General features: G+C 40.8%; 1 non-coding gene across 1 annotated transcript; it reads left to right on the forward strand.

Annotated features, from left to right (window-relative positions):
- Window positions 1–8263: 8263 nt before the first annotated feature.
- On the forward strand, window positions 8264–8338 carry Trnas-cga. Its single transcript has one exon. It is a non-coding gene; the product is annotated as a tRNA-Ser (tRNA).
- The last annotated feature ends 6294 nt before the right edge of the window (window positions 8339–14632 follow it).

Below are 14632 nucleotides of genomic sequence, written 5' to 3' on the forward strand. Positions count from 1 at the left end.
TATCGTCTTGCTGTGTACTGAAGTCCACGGTTACAGTCGTCTTTGTATATGTTTCATATTTACATACTACTCATCTTCATTATAAACAGGGTTATTACTTTAAATTTCATAAAGTTCACTGTGGAACTGAAGAGATTTCCTGCAGAAAAAATGTCCGCAATTAATCCTAAGGTAAGACATTTAATTTTCAGTAAATAATCTCTTCTGTCGTGAATGAAGCTGTGTGATTTCTGTTTGCTTACTTAAATAACTTTGATATGTCAGTAGTAGTTTTATTTGATGAAGAATTTTATGTTTTTCAGAATATTCAACACAACAAATTGACGTAGAAATACTCCTGTAAATTCCCTGGCTGTTCATCTGGATATTACGTCGGTTCAACGGAGAAAGTTAGGAACAAGCATTTCAACAGGTTTCCAAAACTACTTCAAGGATTGCTTCTGAAGCGGAAAAGTGTTTGTAAACTGTGACCTGGTGTGAATTGTGCTACTTATTTTGTTTGTGAAGATCATTTTTTTTAGGAAGATTTTATGAATAAAACTAGGCATAGGCTAAACAGGGGTGAGTTTCCAAAACATGTGGCAGGTGTTCCACGTGAAATTGTTAATATCAGTAGTGAATCAGGTGAAACTGTTGCTCATAGTGAAATTTTTATTTCGTGCTTAACAAATAAAAAGTAAGTTTTGTTTTCATTTCACTGTTTTTATCCACCTTTCCTATTTTTGGTACTTAATATTGATGTCTTCTTTTTTTGTGTTGAAGCGTTTACAGTTGTAAGATGTAGGAACTTTTTTAAGAAATTAATGCTCAGTAGTGCACGTTTCCTGGGCAATTACTCAGAAATTACAGTCCTGAAACATAGTTGTAACAAATTTTAGAGTTTTTCATTCACTAACACTGTGACAAAGATTTCTTAATTGAACCTCTTTGACTGTCGATTATTCTCTTAATAATAGTTTTTCTCTTCCATTGACCCCACAGCTTATAAGATGTCAAAGTATGACATTATTCAGGAATATTTGTGCTCCAATTTATATGCAACAATTTTTATTTAGCTTGTGACAGTTATTTAGACTACAAGCTTGTTTCGACTTACTGTCAACTTCAAGTGTTGCGTCTAGTTTTTGTGACGCACAAAACGTCCTGGAGCTCTTATATGTCGATAGAAATCAATGTAAGTGTGTCAGTGTGCAAGTCTATTCTTGATGTTTGGGCCTGACAGTTGCTGCTCAAGAAAAGATCATAGAAGCAGCGACTGTCAGACGCAAACGTGAAGAATAGACTTGCACACTGACACACTTACATTGATTTCTATCAACGTATAAGAGCTCCAGGATGTTTTGTGCGTCATAAAAACTAGACGCAACACTTGAAGCTGACTAAGTCGAAACCAGCTTATAACTTAAATAGCTGAAGCTAAATAAAATTGTTGCAGCTAAATTGGACCACAAATATTCCTGAATAATAGGTTGTCACTTCTGTATTACAATGTGCTATAGCTATGTTTAAATTATTTTATTATGATGCTAGCCAAAATAATTACATAGCATGCCAAGAAAACTGATATAACAAAATTAAAATAAAAGAAAACAGCGTACATAAGCTAGGAGGGATGCAACCCGCAATGTTTATCCTTTTTTTAGTTCATCTCCATACCACTAGAGGCGCTGGTATCGGTCAGTGTTGCCCTCTTTTAACACGGGAGTTGCGCTTCTCTTTTCTCGTTGTTCTGTGCGAACACCAAGTTTCAGCCATATTGGTCTATTTCTTTGTATGTGGCACTCGGGTGAATCAAAGAAGTCGAGTGATTGTCAAAAAATGGACGAAAAAGAGTTTCGTGTGGTGATTAAACATTACTTTATGAAAGGCAAAACGCCTCAGGAGACAAAAGAGAAGCCTGATAAACATTACGGTGACTCTGCACCTTCGATTAGAACTATAAGTGGTTTCAAAATTCTCGGAGTGGCCATATGGGCACACGTGATGCTGAACGTTCTGGACGCCCTGTGGAGGTTACGACTCCAGAAATCATTGGTAAAATCCGTGATATGGTGATGGATTACAAAAAGGTAAGTTGCTTAAGATGGCTGCAAGCACTACGGCACTTAACATCTGAGGTCATCAGTCCCCTAGACTTAGCACTACTTAAACCTAACCGAGCGGGGTGGCGCAGTGGTTAGACACTGGACTCACATTCGGGAGGACGACGGTTCAATCCCGCGTCCGGCCATCCTGATTTAGGTTTTCCGTGATTTCCCTAAATCACTCCAGGCAAATGCCGGGATGGTTCCCCTGAAAGGGCACGGCCGACTTCCTTCCCGATCCTTCCCTAATCCGATGAGACCGATGACCTTGCTGTCTGGTCTCCTTCCCCAAACCAACCAACCAACCAACTTAAACCTAACTAACATAAGGACACTACACACATCCATGCCTGATGCAGGATACGAACCTACGACTGTAGCGGTCGTGCGGTTCCAAACTGAAGCTCCTAGAACCGCTCGGCCTCACCAGCCGGCAGCGCTTGGCTCGTGGGAAACTTTTTGCAGCAGGGACGATGAGAGCTGTGATTTCTATATTTGGGTGATCTGCCCTGTTCATATGCGCCACCATTCTTCTGCATGTCTGCCATATCTCTTGGTCTGTCCGACAGAGAGTCTATCTGGTTGCACGCTTCACAGTTCGGCGACTCCCGCATGCCGATGCGTGCCAATCTGTTGTTGGTTGGTATTGTCTTGTGGATGACTTTGCATCACGTGTCTCTAGCTTCTGGAGGTATGGCTCTTTCCGAGACGTTTGTGGCCTGGAAGATTCGTCTCTGTCTTGCTTCTGCTTCGTTTGCCTCATAATGCGCAATAGATTCTTCGTGCTGTCCTCATTTCTCTAACTGCTATGGTGGGTGAGGCGTGATTTCTATCCGGTACTATCTGTTTCAGGTAGCGCGTTTTGTAGGGTGTTCCACCGACGTCAATCGGCTCTTCCTCGGAGTCTGGTTTGTATAGCTTTAGTAGAGACGAGGTATCGGGTTTCGGCCACCGTATTGCAAGTCTTCTTAGTTGACTTGTGTGTCAATGGTGAAGAAAATTATTCCCTGCCGGGGATCGAACCCGGGCCCACTTGCACGTTAGGCAGTAAGGCCATTACTGTGCTACAGATGCGAACTACAAGATGAGGCCTAGAGGAGGTTCCAGACAACTGCTGAAACATGTCTTGTGAGCGAGAAACGTAATGTTTCACGGAAGGCAGATCTGTAAAATTGTGCTAAATCTGCCTCTACATTTGAAACAAAATATTACACTACTGGCCATTACAATTGCTACACCAAGAAGAAATGCAGATGATACACAGGTATTCATTGGACAAATATATTATACTATAACTGATATGTGATTACATTTTCGTGCAGTTTGGGTGCATAGATCCTGAGAAATCAGTACCCAGAACAACCACCTCTGGCCGTAATAACGGTCCCGATAAGCCTGGGTATTAAGTCAAACAGAGCTTGGATGGCGTGTACAGGTACAGCTGCCCATGCAACTTCAACACGATACCACAGTTCATCAAGAGTAGTGACTAGCATATTGTGACGAGCCAGTTGCTTGGCCACCATTGACCACACGATTTCAGTTGGTGAGAGATCTGGAGAATGTGCTGGCTAGGGCAGCAGTCGAACATTTTCTGTATCCAGAAAGGCCCGTACATGACCTGTAACATGCGGTCGTGCATTATCCTGCTGAAATGTAGGGTTTCGCAGGGATCGAATGAAGGGTAGAGCCACGGGTCGTAACACACCTGAAATGTAACGTCCACTGTTCAAAGTGCCGTCAATGCGAAGAAGAGGTGACCGAGACGTGTAACTAATGGCGCCCCATACCATCACGCCGGGTGATACGCCAGTATGGCGATGACGAATACACGCTTCCAATGTGCGTTCACAGCAATGTCGCCAAACACGGATGCGACGAACGTCATGCTGTAAACAGCACCTGGATTCATCCGACAAAAATGACGTTTTGCCATTCGTGCACCCAGGTCCGTCGTCGAGTACACCATCACAGGCACTCCTGTCTGTGATGCGGCGTCAAGGGTAACCGCAGCCACGGTCTCTGAGCTGATAGTCCGAGCTGCTGCAAACGTCGTCGAACTGTTCATGCAGATGGTTGTCTTGCAAACGTCACCATCTGTTGACTCATGGATAGAGACGTGGCTGCACAATCCGTTACAGCCATGTGGATAAGATGCCTGTCATCTTGACTGCTAGTGATACGAGGCCGTCGGGATCCAGCACGGCGTTCCATATTACCCTCCTGAACCCACCGACTCCATGTTCTGCTAACAGTCATTGGATGTCGACCAACGCGAGCAGCAATGTCGGGATACGGTAAACCGCAATCGCGATAGGCTGCAATCCGACCTTTATCAAAGTCGGAAACGTGACGGTACGCATTTCTCCTCCTTACACAAGGCATCACAACAATGTTTCACTAGGCAACGCCGGTCAACTGCTGTTCGTGTATGAGAAATCGGTTGGAAACTTTCCTCATGTCAGCACGTTGTAGGTGTCGCCACCGGCGCCAACCTTGTGTGAATGCTCTGAAAAGCTAATCATTTGCATATCACAGCATCTTCTTCCTGTGGGTTAAATTTCGCGTCTGTAGCACGTCACTTTCGTGGTGTAGCAATTTTAATGGCCAGTAGTGTATATTCAGTGCTACTGACCAAATTTCCTATTTAGTTGCTTCAAGTGAACATCTGCATATTTAGCATTAAGATATCTTACGTTATGTCATGAAAGAAACGGGACCTCAAAGATTACTCCTAAAGCCTCGAAATTTCGTAAACCCTACTGCACTGCATAATTCAACTTAAAGTGCACTGTTTAGTGTCCATATGCACATTAAAATACCTGATATTAGGCTTTTCAGTGTGACTTTCGGAATGCTGTATTATCTCATGATTGGTTTCTTATTATGGCATAATGCCATATGTAGCAGAAAGTGAAAATATGTGCTTGAAATTGGGCAAACAAAAACCAGTTGTGTCCAATGAAACGCTTCATTTCCAATAAATTGCCTGCTTCAGCACAAAAGATTGATGTAAGTCAAATTTCTTTAGCAAACCGACAAAATAACGTCATTGTTCTGCAAGATGATTTATATTTGATTACTAATAACGTGGAAGTAAAATAAAATAACCGAAACGATTGACTTATTTTAATCTTCTGTGATTTTGTGAATATATTTTAATTCATTTTATAGCTTCCTGCTTCAGAAATCCGTTGTATTTCCATTAGACGTCAGAACTGTAAACGAAGAGAGAACAGCAAAATTACGAAACATGAGTGAATTCAATTGATGACTTCCCCTCCTACCAGTACTACAACTTTGACGGCTCTACGCATGTGTAAATGTGCAATCTGGCTGCTTGCTGCTATTGCTCATACAGCCAACAGCCAGATTTGGAGTAGCCAGGAGCGGCATAAGGCGATACTTGTTAAAGCTACTCAGCTCTGCGCATGTGTGTGGACCCTGAGTTGCCGTTGCATAATATGTAAAGTAGCTAGCTGGAGTTAAAAAATCCGCTAGACATGTAAAATAACGGTCAATAAAAATCCGCTAGATGTCGCTAAACCTTCTTAAGGGCAAAGATTTGTCGGTGGGGGGTGGGGGTGGGGGAGATTATTATATTTATTTTCGGCTCTTGGGTATTGCCAGGCAATAGTGTACTACAACGCCTACAATATAGTTTTACTGGCCCTATTTTGCTTTTATTCCAGCGATATTTTAGAAACTTGGTATGAAACACTACAAATCACTTTAATTTATCGATAAATGATACTGAAAGTTTATTATTTTCAACAACAATATTAGTGTAAACATACGCACAGTTAGAAAAATATGAAAAAAATTAAATTTGTAAACGAAGCCATTAAATGTTCCACTCAATTGAAATTATTCGTGTCTCGAGCTTCGGATCTGAAAAGACAAAATGAAAAGTATGCTTTCAGCTATTAAAATTCTGTAGTTATAACTATGTACATGAGATTATTGATAAAATAAAATACATACACTGTGACGTTTTAAACGTGTTACAATGAAAGCCCAAATAATGTAGCTACTCATAACTCCAACTTTAATTATGAGACAAACCCTGAAATCGCGGAAAAAATCGGCTGTTTCACACAAAAAGACCCGTTCCACTCAAAAAATATATGGAATAGCTAATTTTTTGCGATTTCACGGCTGGTCCCGTAGCAGAAGTTGTTCGCAATGATGAGTAACTTCGATTCGACTTTCGGTGCAACATGTCACGATGTATATGTTACGCTGCACTTTCATGAAAGAAAATATGATTATTAGCTGAATGCTTTTACCTAAATTTCAAAATCATGTAAGAAGTCTCCAGGGTCATCAATTGCGTTAACTGAAGAAGAAGTTAAAGCCTCTCCAGTTTCTCTTGGTCTTCCTTTGTCGGCTTGGTTAATAACATCTTCTGGCAGATCATAAGTCGAGCAACTCATGTTTTTACTCTTGGGTTAGTTTCTGATGAGAAGAAGAGAATTTACAGTTTGTTCAGAAAGTCTGTTCCGAAGCTTATTTTTCATAATATTCATGGAGCTAAACACCCTTTCTACTTCCGTGTTTGAATGTGATAAAGATAGAACAGCAGCAGCGAAATCACTTAAATCCTTGAAGGAGTTTATTCCAATCGCATTTTTATATTCAGCTACTTTAGCCCAAAAGCTAATAGTGTCCCCGTTTAGCGGATTCCAATCAACGAAGAGAATAGTTTGCCACTGCTGCAAGATTTTGTCAATTTTTCCGTCAGGGTATCCCATTTCCTTTACAAGATTAGTTAATGACGTGTCTTTTGATTGTTGCAAAGTTTCTTGCTCACTCAAGAGTGTCGTTTTTTTCTAAAGCTTTTTAAGTTGGCTGGAAGTCTTTTTTGGATTTCTTCTCCTAACTTTACGTTAAAATCAATACACCGTTTTTTTATTCCTGCAATACTAACATCATGATTTACTGGAAGCTTCTGCACGTGTGACTCAAAAAGATATCCGAGGTAGGGGACGGGATTAAGGTGATCTCTTATTTTGAGATCTGTGTAGTCTTGGTCGGTTCTTGCTGCCGTCGGCAACAGAATTCTTGGGCAGACTGAACGCAGCAAAGCCATCAAACAACAGTTTTACGGGGTTTGCTTTTTGACTCTCAAAGATTAGTTCATATTTTGCTCTATGTTTTTTCGTTTCCAAATGCTTTTTCAAATCGTTAATTTTTGCATACATTTCGGACTGACAATAGCTACAATAGGCTTTAGTTGAGTTACCTGGCACAGGCTTCAACCAATGTTCGAACTCCATCCAGTTTTGCCACTCTTTTCTATACCCCTGGCTGTAGACCTTTCTTTCAGGCGGCACTTCCATGATTTTTTTTTGTAACTGCGTTAATTCCACACACCTACTATCGTTACACAATCAAAACCGATAATTTGTAAACAACTGCAAGAACCTACGACACCGCAACACATCGATACTCCTAAAAGGAATATGACATACCAAACAGTCCAGTTCCAATACAGTATTCTTATTCTCACTTATTGTTGAGTCACGAACCTCCTACAGTTTTTCTGCAGACTCCCTACTGCAGTGCCGCAAAGCGGCTGTTCTGTATAAACGCGGCGAAACGATTGTGCGTTTTGTAAATGATGTACAAAAGCACATTCAAAATAAAAATGCGGTCGTATTTCGGACTTATTATCGCACTATAAATTGCAGCAGGTTTCAAAACTATCATTTTTTCGATTTCCAAAGAATGCTGTGAGGAATGTGAATAATTATTATAGGAATTTAAAAAAATGCCCATTTTAACGTACTTATACCTTTAGGCTTGCGAGAAAATATTTACGTTTTCTATTCACTCGTTTGGCATCAGAACTTTAACACTTAACGAGACTGGCAAAAATCTCTTTGTCATCTTTTCATGATGTTACTACTGTGCAAATGGCTGACCGTTTATCGGATAGAAATAAGCTTGTTAGTTGACAACTTTTCTAATCTGTACCTATTAATATATTGGTATTTCGTTTCATACTTCAGTTTCATTAAAAAAGAAACACAGCTGCGCATTTTTGCACTAGATTAAGGAAATATGTGGATTTTTTGTAAATAATTAACATAGCCGTGTATAGGTTTCCAAGAAAATTGTTAAAATTAGCAGGTCGTAAGAAAGTTCATGATATTGTGAGAACCGGCCGTGAGTCGTGCTTCGGTAGCTCAGTTGGTAGAGCACTTGCCCGCGAAAGGCAAAGGTCCCGAGTTCGAATCTCGGTCGGGCACACAGTTTTAATCTGGCAGGAAGTTTCATATCAGCGCACACTCCGCTGCGGAGTGAAAATCTCATTCTGGAAACATCCCCCAGGCTGTGGCTAAGCCATGTCTCCGCAATATCCTTTCTTTCAGGAGTGCTAGTTCTGCAAGGTTCGCAGGAGAGCTTCTGTAAAGTTTGGAAGGTAGGAGACGAGGTACTGGCAGAAGTAAAGCTGTGAGTACCGGGCGTGAGTCGTGCTTCGGTAGCTCAGTTGGTAGAGCACTTGCCCGCGAAAGGCAAAGGTCTCGAGTTCGAGTCTCGGTCGGGCACACAGTTTTAATCTGCCAGGAAGTTTCATATCAGCGCACACTCCGCTGCAGAGTGAAAATCTCATTCTGGAAAGTTCATGATAGCAAGGAAGCGTTTTGAATCGCAATTGACTACATTATGTGAGTACAAACGAAGAGTTCATTAAAGACTCTAGCGGATACTGGTGGTGTAAAAGTATTTTGCGGTACAATACGCATGCGTTGAGTTTTTCTCCATAGAGAAATCTTTTATTTTCGCTCCCCACATGGGTAATTAGGGGAGTAAAGGAATGTTGATATTTATTAGTTAGAGAAAATTAGCACAACACTGAGGATGTAACGGTGTTCCATAGCCGAAAGTGACTAAGTTTTAAGACCGACTCATATGCAAAAGATTTAAAAGGTAACTGCCTAAAAAGTCGCTAAAAATTTTTTCCGCTAAAGCCACAATTTTGCCCGCTAAAAGTTCATAAAATACGCTTGCGTGGGCCCACTAGCAATTGCTCAGACGAATCTCAAACCATAAGATGCATTGCCAGTATCAAAGCACTTCATTGAACACCAGGCTGTCTCTTGTGCATCATGGCAAAAAGTTACACAATGTATTTCAAATGCCAGCGGAAAGGAAAATCAAGATTACATCGTCAAAAGCACCAGCATGGAATGTAGTACCTTAAAAATTTATTTTCGAAGTAAGCTACCACAGCTGTAGCTTAAGAGAAAACGGCACAGACGTGATAATAAATCATCAAAAGCAATAAAACTGTTTCCCAACACAGGAGAAACCAATTCCGCAATTGCTGCTAAATTTGAGTCACAAACGGAAGAACCTTCGACACGTTTGCTCTTGACGCAAAAATAATTGCATTTGTGAAATTATTGGCGCGTTAGAAAGACGAGTGAAGTGTACGAATGGGTCAATCTTTAGACTCGATAAAATTATATGTAAGTGTCAAGGAATAATAACACACAACATAAACGAAGGCTTCGCATGCATGAAGCATTTGTTTATTTCTCTTTCAAAGGAGTGTCTCTTTAGGAATAAGTTGTAGCTTATGTCATTGAATCAGCGTGAATCGACTGTTTAACATGTATATCACGATAATTCATGTCGCTTGGTAATTTGCTAATGCACAGAACCCAAAATTATAAGAATCATTTCATTAAATAAGAAGGAAATAAGTAAAAACGAACATTATCTGTTGGATGCATGACATTGTCCGCTTTTTCGACGCTTGGAGCGCTGGTGTCGCTCCAACTGTCAAACGGAAAACAACTTTCGCTTGAGTGTCGTGGCGGTATTTATTAGACTGTAGTCAAAGCGAACGAAACAGATGCAATGGTTTCTGCACGGGTTATAGTACGTCTCGTGTCAGACGTTGGTAATTCATGTTCGGATGGAAAGTTCCTGTGGGAGAACAATTGAATGTATCGTGGTGTGGAGAGAAATTGTTTTCCAGGCAGCAGACGTGTGGCGTTCTATTTATTCATTTCCACCGGCAGCTAGCTTGTTGTTCGCGTATGTTTGCGGCTGGGCCGAGTGTGGATTTAATGTTGTAGATATCGTACAAGTTGCTCACAACAGACGCAGGCTTGTAAACAGTGCTACGCTTGTGAACGATCGGCTTGCCAATATTTTACGTCTTGCAAGCGTTTGTGTTCGGTTTTGTCTGATGAAATTCAAAACAAAATTGTGGTACGTACATGTCCAATAGCAGTTTATAGTTACGGCAGTTAAATAAATTGGTGGTAATCTTGAGCTATTCGTCATGTCACACTAATGTGTTAAAATATTAAGTTTGCTTGCTGTATATGGTCTTGCAGATAAAAGTGCCTCTTCGTATATCAGCGGTTCCTGCGAACAAGAACAGATTCGAGGAAGTTGACGTTTGTGAATGATAATTATCAGCCCATGTGTTGCCATGAAGAAGGAAGAGGCACTGGATGCTTTCACGCCGTCGGTAGGCCTACGGTGAGAACGAATCCCTTTTCATTCATTATCCCTTTAATTCTTCAATCGTGTTCCCAGTATCCCATCAAAAATGACAACACACGAGGAATGTGGAATGGGAGAGATGAGCGATAAGTCAATATTCATAGAAATTAACAGTAAGCAAACGCAATATTTAATACGATTCACGCATATAGTATTGCCGTCTCGACTCAGTCGAGGCAATTAGAAAGTAACTAGGTCCCATATACTCTGAGCAAATCTGTTTGTTCCCGAAACGTATTAAATAGTTCATTGCATATTCCATATGCCCATCTTCATATTTACGTGACTGTACAACAGGGAGAAAATCGGGCACTTATCGAGTATAGAGGGCCAAAATTTTCGAAGATATTTTTTCTCACTTTTTGATCAGTTAGACTATGTTGATCTGGAAGATGTTATTTTTCATCCCCATAAAAGCTTTTTCATATATCGAGTGAAATTTTTTAATGAAATTTTTTGACCGGACCACGAATGTTATTTGCAAACATCGTTCAAGGTAAATCGTAGCACATCAAAGCACTCGAATAAAATCGCTTCATTCAGTTTACACTAAAGTCAAATAACAGTGTAGTCAAGTTTTAGTTCGGTGTTTGTTCTGTGCGTTTGTTCTACTAACTCGTAATGACTAGAATTTTCCGTGATTTGACAGAATTTCGTTTGGTAAATTTGTGTATTGTTAAATTTTGATAAAATGACAGTGTTGGTTTTTCTGTTTCAAAACTGACGGGAAAATGTCATATTCGTGATCAGCGTAGTGAAATTGACGACAATCGGTAAAAAATCGAAGATTTCATGGGTGTACCCCTAAACTCGGTAAGTGTCGAAAATAGTTGGCTTACAAATTTAGTGTTTCGTTTATACATTTTTACCAGCGCTGACACCACTCTGATGAAATGTGATTCAGTAACTGGATATCCGTATTATCAGACGTGCAATGTCGTCTTGTTACATTGCAGCTTCCACCGTCTGAGATAGTAGGCAACAATGTTTCTCACACTGCTTACAGTCGCTTTCTGTTCGTAATTCTTTATTTTGATAGAGGAAGGGGACTATTCTCGTGAAAAGCCCTCCGGTTTCTGATCATTTAACTATTGAAATACCACGGCGTATCGTCTTTGCAAGAAGAAATTCTTTGAAACCGCGTAATATTTCAGTATTGACACTCACCTCGAAGCAAGAGCTATTTGTGTCACTAGTATACACAGGATACTCTACAAACAGCGAGTGCATAGCAGAAAGTACTTCCCATCCTACTGATTATTAGGTCTTCTTCCTATACCAGTTACGCGTGTCGGGATAATGTCTGTTAAACGCATCCATGTACACTGTAATTAGTTTGATCCTGTCTTAGAGAGCCCTTCAGAACTGACATACTTTGGTCTCTAGTACATTGCTCACTTTCTGGTAACTGGCTGAATCAACTTCAGCTAGTGTGCCCCTCATTCTTACTCCTTTCCTCCCCTAGACTCGCATTTCGTAACGGATGAGCCCACTTGGCATGTGCGTAATGAGAAATGGTACACCATGAAAAAGTCATAATCATGGAAGTTAAACCAAACGTTATTGTGAACATTCATTGTTTTATTCGTACATGTCATGGTATTGCAATGTAAGAAAAATGTTAGACGTAAAAGGCAGGTGCTTCACTGTTTAGTCCAGGTACACATGATGTAGTCATACTACACACACTGTCCGCAGACACCTCAAGCGTGGCGAGTGCGTTTGGTTTCCATTTTGTGAATTGCACTCCGCCAACTTCACATTTGCTACCCTGTAAAGTGGACCACCATCTATACATAATGAGGGAGATATTGAGCGAGAGATGATAAAGTGGGGTCGACAGAAGCGTCCGATCCCACGAGTCGGCTTTGACCTGTGACGTAAGGGTGTTGTGTGTGACGTCATGACGGCGCGGAGTTTGGTTTGTGAGTGTGGCGTGTTTGTAGATGTCGTTTTGTGGTTTGTTCTGCTCTCTGGTGGTATGTTCAGGGTTTTCGTTTGTGTGGTGTAATGGGCTCAGTTTGGTCTTGCTCATTATCCGGAACTGTGTCTGTAGTGGAATTCGTTTCAGTGAGTTAACGAGTTTGTGTGAAGGTTAATCTAGTGTTGTTCGCTGTACGTCGTGTGGTAATTTTAGTAAAATTAATCGGTTGTTATTTTTGTTCAGGAATGGATATGACGGATAAAATTAACAGTGCGCAGGTCAAGGGAAGTGTTCGGTACCAATGTGTGGCTTTGTATGTTGGTATTGGTATCGGGAGATGTTTTTGAACTATATAGGCCAAGGGAGGTGTTTGATCCTATTTTATGGGATCGGAAGCTGCTGTTGAGTTATATAGGCCAAGGGTAGTGTCAGATTCCAGATGATATTGTGTTTAGTGTTATTTGGGGTGTTTTGTGATGTCGGTTTTTTCGTCTGTTGTGTGGTTTTGTACGGGGGTGGGTGTCCAAATTTGTTTATATTTAGTTTGCCCCACCCAAAACATCCCATTTCCCGCGCTTGCCCTGTTAGTGTCATTAGGCTTTTTGTGGAAAGTGTGTGTGTTTGTTTTTCGATGTATTTTCGTCCTCATAATGTGTACCGACTTCATATGCGCCATGTTGGAATCGTGGTTTATGGTCGTTTCCGCCATATATGTGACGTTATGGGTCAAAGCAGACGGGCGGGATCGGACTCTTCCGTATTTCCGAAGTACTTATTTGAAGAAATTGATTGATTGATTGAAATGGTATCCTTATCTATTTCGAAACATACTGCTGTGGTACGGCCAGTTACTGTACTAAAAACTGACCAGGATCTAGTATAACCATCTGAAGTACACACTACCAGTATTAGGTATGTTGCTCGTTTCACTATAGTCTGATCAAAATTAGTTGATGTCTGTAAGTTGCCGCTACAGTTTTCCCACATCTACCACTCGGATATAGGTGATACATGCAAATGGCAGATACTTTATCAAATGCTGTTAATGTGTAATGCGGAGCAGTGGTGGAAGTGACCTCTGTGAGGTATGTCAGAAATGGGACAGGTGGTTTTTGGTGATCAGTGACTGAACTGCAACAAATAACATGTTCTTTAGGCCTGAATTTGAACTTTTGTCCTAGACTAGCCAGAAATTTGTTATGTGCACTGTATCCGAGAAAAGTGGTCGACGACCTTTGAAAGAACTAAAATCCCTACTGCTTTGTTCACAGCGATACTAGCAAACTTGTGACAGAACAGATTCAGTAATTCAGTTTCAACACTAAAAGCAAACTGTTATTTCTCATGTCCTCGGTTACCTCATTCCATCTACTGGAGCTGCTGTGGTAGTGATGGGTGAACTGTCTAAATGGCACTTGGTTGCAGATTATAGGTGACAGGCAGGTAGATACAAAATGAAAAGAGTGATAGGAAAACCAAATAAAATCAATATGAGGATGAGAATGATGTGGAAAAGAACTTGAAACACAAAATTTAATTTAAACCAATCAGCTGAATAACAATAAAATCTTTTGATTAGATTTAGAAATAAAATAATTTTTTGATACTGTTATCGATATTCAAACCTTTGACCATCTGTGTGTCAGAACGGTTAGTGTCACATTGAGCACTCTGTTCTGAGGAAACCACCTTCAACGTATGGAGTAAACTCTTGAGTAATTTTAATCTAAATATATTTTCCTGTACTTCAATTGACCTATATAGGTCATCTGAAGAAACTGTTCAAATGGCTCCGAGCACTATGGGACTAAACATCTGAGGTCATCAGCCCCTAGGCTTAGAACTACTTATACCTGACTAACCTAAGGACATCACACACATCCGTGCCGGAGGCAGGATTCGAACCTGCGACCATAGCGGTCACGTGGTTCCAGACTGAAGTGCCTAGAACTGCTAGGCTGCACCGGCCAGCAGTCATCTGAAGAACAGGTTGGGGGGGGGGGGGGGTGTTGGTAAGGTTTGGGGAGGTCTGTGGGTGGGGGTGGTCACGGTTTTTTATTTTGTTCTGGAGGGTTTGTTTTGTTGTAGTTTTTTA

The sequence above is a fragment of the Schistocerca americana genome, chromosome 11 (assembly GCF_021461395.2).
Source record: "Schistocerca americana isolate TAMUIC-IGC-003095 chromosome 11, iqSchAmer2.1, whole genome shotgun sequence".
NCBI lineage: Eukaryota > Metazoa > Arthropoda > Insecta > Orthoptera > Acrididae > Schistocerca > Schistocerca americana.